A 9,506-nucleotide genomic window follows, 5' to 3' on the forward strand; every position below is an offset into this window, starting at 1 on the left:
GGCTAGAGCTACCGGATTCTAGGTGGCTACCGGATGCTTGGCTAGAGCTACCGGATTCTAGGTGGCTACCGGATTCTTGGCGGCTACCAGATCCCCGCCGGTTGCCGAATCGATATCCATCGGATCTGAAGCCCTAGATCCACCGGAAGATTGTCTACGCTGGCTACCGGAGGAGGAAGAAGACGAAGCAGAGGAAGATTCCTCGCCAGACATGAGTTTGGAGGCGAAAAAACAGAAATCCCACAGTTGAACCCCGCGCGAAGATCTACGAGTAAGAAGAAAATCAAAGAAAAAGAGGAAATAAGAACACTATCGACCCAAGATCTAGAAAACAAGCAAATGGCAAGCAAAGTGAGATTGGCACTAACCTCGAGCGGCGCAGTCGCTGGGGAAGACGTTCGCCGGCGAAGGAGCGGACCTACTGTCGCCGACGAGCTCCGTCGACGGCGAAGCGGAGAAGGACGCGAAGAAGCAAGAATGCTGCGGGCGCGACGGAGGTGCTGCGGAAGATTTCCGCACGACGAGGTCCGGCGGAAACGCGGCGTGAGTTCGCCGAGCGACAAAGCTCAAGCGAACGACGGCGGACGAAGAGCGGCGAAGGCGCAGAGGCGAGGAGTACTGTGCGCGAAGGTTGGGGAATGCAAGAAGAGGAAGAAGAAAGGGCAGTTCTCCTTATAAAGAAGAGAGAAGATGGGCCGAAAACCGCCGGGCCGCGGCAGTTCGCCTCGCGGCCCGCGACGGTTCGCACCACGGGCCGCCACGTGGCGAGGAAATACACGCGAAGAAATAAGAAGCCACACGGAGGCACACACAAGATCCGAAGTGGCTAGTGGGATCCGCAGTGGTGCATTTAATGAACGCGCGGGAGTCGAAGCGAAGTGACAACTGACACTGGCGCGCCAGTTAACAGTGCGCATGTCACTGACAGGCGCGGGGCCCGAAATATTCTCGACTTCGCCGAGGGAGGAATAAATGTGAATGATACCGGAGAAAAGAGATGCCGGGGAATGCCTTACAAAGAGAGAAAGGACAAATAAGGGCAAAGATGCCAGATCCAAGTTCGAAGCCGGAGAGATTAAACCGGTATCCTAAAAAGATAAAAACCTGGCATGGTCTGTAGGATAGAATCCGCCAGACTATACCAGCTTCGGGGACAAATGTTGGGGGGATAACCCCCGGTATGCCAAAGGCATGCCAAACCGGATGGTTTGAGCCATCGAGATACCGGTTTAATATTCTTACCGGAGCACGAAAGTAAGAGTTTGGCTAAGTGAAGCTAAGCCGGTATCCCCAAGAGGGGTATACCGGAACCTGGTAAGGAAGATACCGGAAAGAAGGGCCTCGTCGGGCAGGACTGGTCAAAGATTCTCTTCGCAGCAAGAAGACAAGGATGAGCTAAGCAAAGCGGCTTTAATCGAGCCCTGGCGCCAAAGAGAGAGATGACGCTGAAAGAAGCCGGAGGACGTCAGCGTCCCTGATTAAAGAAGACTCTGGCGTTATCTATGATTAAAGTAGCTTTGTAAAGTAGTTTGCCCAGTCAAAGATGCCATTAGGGTTTCTTGTTCTGTAAGCCACCCTCTCCCCTATATAAGGAGAGGGGGTACTGCCTCATACAGGCGCGTGTCCACAGAGGAGATTAGACGATAGAACTTGTACCCAAGCACCTGTAATCATGTTGAGATCAATGAAGCAAGCGATCTAGTACAGAGTTCTTCCTCTTGTCTCTCTTCTTGCATACCGGCCTTTGGTTGTGTTCTTGAGGAAAGCATCCGGAAGTTCATCCCATCTAGTCGCAAACCCTCCCCCGAATCCTCTTGCGTCCATTCGGCCCCAATCTAAGCCATCCTATGGCATCTGTCTGTTCACCACGACGACAAGAAGGTTCCCTTCAGAGAACTTTTTTTCATGAAAATTCCACCGATCTATTAATAATCATCAACAACAGTACAAAGATGTCTAAAAGTAACAAAAATTACAAATATGTCATTGGACCACCAAGCGACGACTACAACCACTAGCACGAGCCGAAGGTGCGCCATCATCCTCGCCTTACATCACCAGAGTCAGCCAAAGCTTGTCGTAGTAGAGCTTGTTGTAGTAGACAGACGTGTATTCGTCGCGCTACGACCTCAAAGGACCAGTGCAATAGAGCAGCAACCATCGCCAATGACGACAAACATAGATCGGTAGAGACTAACCTGAAACCACACAATCAAAAACGAAAAACGACAGAATCACGGGAGATTCGCCGGACTCACAACTCCACGCGCCCTCCGCTGGCGCTAGATGTACCACCAGAGCGATGATTGGACGGGGATGAACTTTTTCTAACTTCGGGAAGTAGCCGCTGCCTCCCCATCCCGAAGAAGACACTGAAAACGACCTAAACGAAGAACTGGAACCTTCCCGCCGGCAAGAAGCCGCGCTCCGCCACACCTCCAAGGCCCCAAGGCCACGGAGGCGGAGCGGGCCTGCAGCGTCGCCAGCGAGAGGGACGGAATCCTAATTGGTTTTAGAGCCGCCTCCCTTGCTGTCCCCTTCAGAGAACTTTGCCCATCCAGTTCCCCTTCTTTATCACAAAATGGTTCTGCCTTCCTCCAAATCATCCGGTATGCAGATGGTGTTCTCATGTTTATGCTGCTAGATGTGTGACAATTCAGCTATTTGAAAGACTTATTACAATCTTTTAGTGCTAATGGTTTGAGAGTGACCTATAATAAGTCAAGCTTATTTCCAATAAATATCGCTAATGACAAAATATATCTTTTTTCGATAATGGGCGCTTTATTACTTAGAGTTTAAGCATTACACCCAGCCTTTGCATATTTGAGATGCACATAGCCGTTTCGAACCACAAGTTACAACCATAAATAAAATAATTTCAAAGCGAGTGCTCAAGAATAAAGCGAAAACACTAAGGCACGGGAGGGCCAATCCGTAGGTCATGATGCCATCCATGTTGGGAAAAAATACCCCTTGGCGTAGCCTCCAATCGTGAAGGCACTGAAGGGTTCGTTGCATAGAAAACAAACAATTCCTACCGTGAACAAGAACAAAACCAAGATCCAATCTAGGAAAAGCCAAGATCTAATCTATGAAGATCGAAGCAACGAGATGCATGTGAGACTAACCCTCGAAGATTTCCAAAGCCTACGAGATTAGATCTCGTTGTTGGTGTAGTCGATCATCCTGTGCTGCAATCCGGCAGCACTTCTGTACTCGGTCGTGCGTACGGTGTCGATGAAGCCCGTCCTCTCCCCGTTCCAGCGGGAAGCGGAGGTGTGGTAGATCTCCTCCAAAACCCAGCATCACGACAGCGTGGTGGTGGTGGTGGAGGAGGAAAAACTGCAGGGCTTCGCCTAAGCCGGAGCAGCGTATGGAGGAGGAGAGGGGCGACCAGAGGAGGAGGCAATGGTTGGGGTCGGCCCCCTGCCCCCTCCCCCCTCCCCTCTTTATATAGGGGGGGGTCGGCTGGGGTGGCCCCCCCTGCGCCCCAAACCCATCTAGGGCCGGCGGCACAAGGGGGGAGGGGGGAGTCTTGCCCCCCAAGTTGATCCCCCCCTTAGGGTTTTGGGGAAACCCTAAGGGGTGGCCGGCCTGGGCCTTGAGGCTTGGTGCGCCTGGCCCATTAGGGCTGGGCAGCACCCCTCCGGCCCATGTGGGCCCCCTAGGTCGTGGGCCCCATGGTGGACCCCTCCGGAACCTTCTAGAACCTTCCGGTCTTTCACCGGAAAAATTCCGAACTTTTCCGAAACCTAGAAATCAACTTCCCTTATATGAATCTTATTCTCCGGACCATTCCGGACCTCCTCATGATGTCCTGGATCCCATCCGAGACTATGAACAAACTTCGGTCTCCATCTCATATTCCGAATCTACTTATGCGACATCGAACCTTAAGCGCGTCACCCTACAGTTCGTGAACTATGCAGACATGGTCGAGACTCCTCTCCGAGCAATAACCAATAGCGGGATCTGGAGATCCATAATGGCTCCCACATATTCAACGATGACTTAGTGATCGATTGAACCATTTACATACGATGCCGATTCCTTTTGTCACGCGATATTTTACTTGTCCGAGGTTCGATCATCGGTATCTCCATACCTTGTTCAACCTCGTTACCGACAAGTACTCTTTACTCGTACCATGGTATGTCATCTCTTATGATCCAATCATATGCTTGCAAGCTAATCAGACGACATTCCACCGAGAGGGCCCAGAGTATATCTATCCGTCATCAGGATGGACAAATCCCACTATTGATCCATATGCTTCAACTCACACTTTCCGAATACTTAATCCCATCTTTATAACCACCCATTTACGCAATGACGTTTGATGTAATCAAAGTACCCTTCCGGTGTAAGTGATTTACATGATCTCATGGTCGAAGGACTTAGGCAACTATGTATCGAAAGCTTATAGCAAATTGAACTTAATGACTTGATCTTATGCTACGCTCATTTGGGTGTGTGTCCATTACATCATTCACCCAATGACATAACCTTGTTATTAATAACATCCAATGTTCATGATCACGAAACCATGATCATCCATTAATCAACAAGCTAGTTATACAAGAGGCTTACTAGGGACTCCTTGTTTTTTACATAACACACATGTATCAATGTTTCGGTTAATACAATTATAGTATGGTATGCAAACATTATCATAAACACAAAGATATATTATAATAACCATTTTATTATTGCCTCTTGGGCATATCTCCAACAGTCTCCCACTTGCACTAGAGTCAATAATCTAGTTTACATTTGTAAAGATATAACACCTTGGCCTTCGGTGCTTATCATGTTTTGCTCACGGGAGAGGTTTTAGTCAACGGATCCGACACGCTCGTAAACGTATGTATTTTGCAATTCATTTGCGTCTCAACGCATCACTCATTTTACAAATGAGTCGGCATTGATTGTATATGCTTAGTCCTCTGGTGGAACCTTAATTCCGCGGTCTGAAATAAGTCACTAATATTGTCATACAGAATATAGCTTCAAAGTTCTGACACTATCGGAACTACACCAAGTTCTCAAAGAACTCCTCGACTTAACATCCTTAGTCATTGTCAAAACAATGACATACTCTGCCTTCGTTTGTAGAATCCGTCACAATATTTAGAACTCTTCTAAAACTAGCATTGTGCTACCTTTTAAACAACACTTAGCCTAATTGAGATTTGAAATTAATTTTTATATGTGACCAAACAAATATCGGTGTAACACCTTACAGCGATTTGTTTGTAATTAACCCATATAAAACTATATATATCCTTGGTTCTTCTAAAGCACACAGGGATCTTCATAGATCTTGACACTAAATATGTTTCAGTCCATATCCTTTCATTGAAGTTAATTCTCAATGAAACCTTTTATAATCAAGTATATAATTACATCATTTATAACCAACTATATGTCATCTACATAAAGTATTATAAATATGTCTTAGCGCTCCCACTTAATTTCTTGCAAATGCAAGCATCTTCATTGTTTTTGATGAAATCAAAAACTCTTTGACTATTTCATCCGGTGAAGATTCCAACTCCGCGATACTCACTTCATCTAATTGAAGTTCGTATACCAATCTAGTATTCCACGGACTAGCAAAACTCTTGGTTGTATCTAGTATACATCCTTAATACACACTTCTGGCAAGGAATGTATTTTTGCCATCCTACTAACATATCTCATAAAAGAAATATGTAGTGATTAGTAGAATAATCCACATGGACTATAAGCATCGCTACGGAAGATCTAATCTTATCGTAGTCAACTCTTTGAACTTTGTCGTAAACAACTTTTCGACAAGTCGAGCTTCTTCAAAGATATTTCATCCAAGTCCATCAATTTTATAGATCCATTTACTTTCAAAAAATATTCATCTATCTTGGATTTTATGGCGTATAGCCATTTTAACGGAGTCAGGGCCCATCATAACTTCTTTGTATGTAGTTGGTTTATCATTGTTCAAAATCAATCCTTTGTCCACAAATCATTTATTTGATCACAAAGTAAACCACATCTACAAGGTTCAATAGGTACTTTGATCTCCATGACTATAACACTTTGTAGAGATGGGAGCCATGATCATCGTGGCCGCTTACGGAACCATTTCCGATGTTGTGCTACTCTGTGCTACTCTGATCATCATGCTTAGGTTCATGAACCTTATCAAGTTCCATTGTCCTCCCACTCAAATACTTCGCTAGAAAACAATTTCTTGGAAATAAGCAAGTAACATTAACAAACACTTTTGTCTTTTACTTCATAGTGGAAGAATTCCCAATCAATTCTCTAGGATAACCAACAAAGACATTCATCCGATTTTGGTTGTAAACTTATTTACATATGCCATGCATACCAAAATTTAAGAAAGGACTATTAGGGTTCATACCCATGCCATAACTCGTATGGTGTCATTTCAATGGATCATGATGATGCTCTATTCAGTATAAAAGCGGTAGTCTCTAAAGCATAATCCACAAAAATATAATGGCTTTATTTTGTTTTATCTCATCATTAATCCAACAAGGTTTGGATACGTCTCTCGGATACTTCATCATCAATATGATACTCCAAGAAACGTGAGTTGTAGAACAACTTCATAACTCTCTTAGATGTTCGCTAAAACTCGTAATTCAAATATTTCCACTATGATCTAATCATAGATATTTGACTTTTCTATTACGATGATTTCTGATACACGTAAAGCACACGTCCGTTGGGAACCCCAAGTGGAAGGTATGATGCGTATAGAAGCAAGTTTCCCTCAGTAAGAAACCAAGGTTTATCGAACCAGTAGGAGCCAAGAGGCACGTTGAAGGTTGTTGGTGGCGAAATGTAATGCGGCGCAACACCAGGGATTCCGGCGCCAACGTGGAACCTGCACAACACAACCAAAGTACTTTGCCCCAACGTAACGATGAGGTTGTCAATCTCACCGGCTTGCTGTGAACAAAGGATTAACCGTATTGTGTGGAAGATGATTGTTTGCGAAGAACAAGTAAAGAACAAGTATTGCAAGTAGATTGTATTTCAGATGTAAAGAATAGACCGGGGTCCACAGTTCACTAGCGGTGTCTCTCCCATAAGATAAATAGCATGTTGGGTGAACGAATTACGCTTGGGCAATTGACAAATAAAGAAGGCATAACAATGCACATACATATATCATGATGAGTACTATGAGATTTAATCAGTGGCACTACGACAAAGTACATAGACCGCCATCCAAGCATGCATCTATGCCTAAAAAGTCCACTTTCAGGTTATCATCCGAACCCCTTCCGATATTAAGTTGCAAGCAACAGACAATTGCATTAAGTATGGTGCGTAATGTAATCAACACAAATATCCTTAGACAAAGCATCGATGTTTTATCCCTAGTGGCAACAACACATCCACAACCTTAGAACTTTCTCGTCATCGTCCTGCATTTAATGGAGGCATGAACCCACTATCGAGCATAAATACTCCCTCTTGGAGTCACAAGTATCAACTTGGCCAGAGCCTCTACTAGCAACGGAGAGCATGCAAGAACATAAACAACTCATATATGATAGATTGATAATCAACTTGACATAGTATTCAATATCCATCGGATCCCAACAAACACAACATGTAGGATTACAAATAAACGATCTTGATCATGATAGGCAGCTCACAAGATCGAACATGATAGCACAATTAGGAGAAGACGACCATCTAGCTACTGCTATGGACCCATGGTCCAGGGGTGAACTACTCACACATCGATCCGGAGGCGATCATGGCGATGAAGAGTCCTCCGGGAGATAATTCCCCTCTCCGGCAGGGTGCCGGAGGCGATCTCCTGCATCCCCCGAGATGGGATTGGTGGCGGCTGCGTCTCTGGAAGGTTTTCCGTATCGTGGCTCTCGGTACTTGGGGTTTCGTGATGAAGGCTATATGTAGGCGGAAGGGTAGGTCAGGGGGCCACACGAGGGCCCCACACAACAGGCCGGCGCGGCCAAGGGGCTTGGGCCGCGCCGCCCTAGTTTGGCGCCACCTCGTGGCCCCACTTCGTTTCCTCTTCGGACTTCTGGAAGCTTCGTGGAAAAATAGGACCCTGAGCGTTGATTTCGTCCAATTCCGAGAATATTTCCTTACTAGGATTTCTGAAACCAAAAACAGCAGAAAACAAGCAAATGGCTCTTCGGCATCTCGTCAATAGGTTAGTGCCGGAAAATGCATAATAATGACATATAATGTGTATAAAACATGTGAGTATCATCATAAAAGTAGCATGGAACATAAGAAATTATAGATACGTTTGGGACGTATCAAGCATCCCCATGAAGGAGATATGCCCTAGAGGCAATAATAAAAGTAGTTATTATTTATATCTCTATGTTTATGATAAATGTTTATATATCATGCTAGAATTGTATTAACCGAAACATTAGTACATGTGTGATATGTAGACAAACAAGAAGTCCCTAGTATGCCTCTTAAACTAGCTTGTTGATTAATGGATGATTACTTCCAATTCCGAGAATATTTCCTTACTAGGATTTCGAAACCAAAAACACCGTAAAACAAAGCAATCTGGCTCTTCGGCATCTCGTTAATAGGTTAGTGCCTGAAAATGCATAAATACTGACATATAATGTGTATAAAACATGTAGATATCATCAATAATGTGGCATGGAACATAAGAAATTATCGATACGCTCTGAGACGTATCGTGATCCGATGAATATTGAATACTATGTCAAGTTGATTATCAATCTATCATATATGTTGTTTATGTTCTTGCATGCTCTCCGTTGCTAGTAGAGGCTCCGGCCAAGTTGATACTTGTGACTCCAAGAGGGAGTATTTATGCTCGATAGTGGGTTCATGCCTCCATTGAATCCGGGATAGTGATGTAAAGTTCTAAGGTTGTGGATGTGTTGTTGCCACTAGGGATAAAACATTGATGCTTTGTCTAAGGATATTTGTGTTGATTACATTACGCACCATACTTAATGCAATTTTCTCGTTGTTTGCAACTTAATACCGGAAGGGGTTCGGATGATAACTCCGAAGGTGGACTTTTTAGGCATAGATGCATGCTGGATAGCGGTCTATGTACTTTGTCGTAATTCCCTGATTAAATCTCATAGTACTCATCATGATATATGTATGTGCATTGTTATGCCTTCTTTATTTGTCAATTTCCCAAATGTAATTTGTTCACCCAACATGCTATTTCTTATCGGAGAGACACCACTAGTGAACTGTGGACCCGGTCCATTCTTTACATCTGAAATACAATCTACTGCAATACTTGTTCTTTACTGTTCTTCGCAAACAAACATCATCTTCCACACTATACATCTAATCCTTTGTTTACAAAGAAGCCTAAGTGAGATTGACAACCTCACCGTTACGTTGGGGCAAAGTACTTTGATTGTGTTGTGCAAGTTCCACGTTGGCGCCGAATCCCCGGTGTTGCGCCGCACTACACTCCGCCACCAACAACCTTCACA

The sequence above is a fragment of the Lolium rigidum genome, chromosome 1 (genome assembly GCF_022539505.1).
Source record: "Lolium rigidum isolate FL_2022 chromosome 1, APGP_CSIRO_Lrig_0.1, whole genome shotgun sequence".
Classification (NCBI taxonomy): Eukaryota; Viridiplantae; Streptophyta; class Magnoliopsida; order Poales; family Poaceae; genus Lolium; species Lolium rigidum.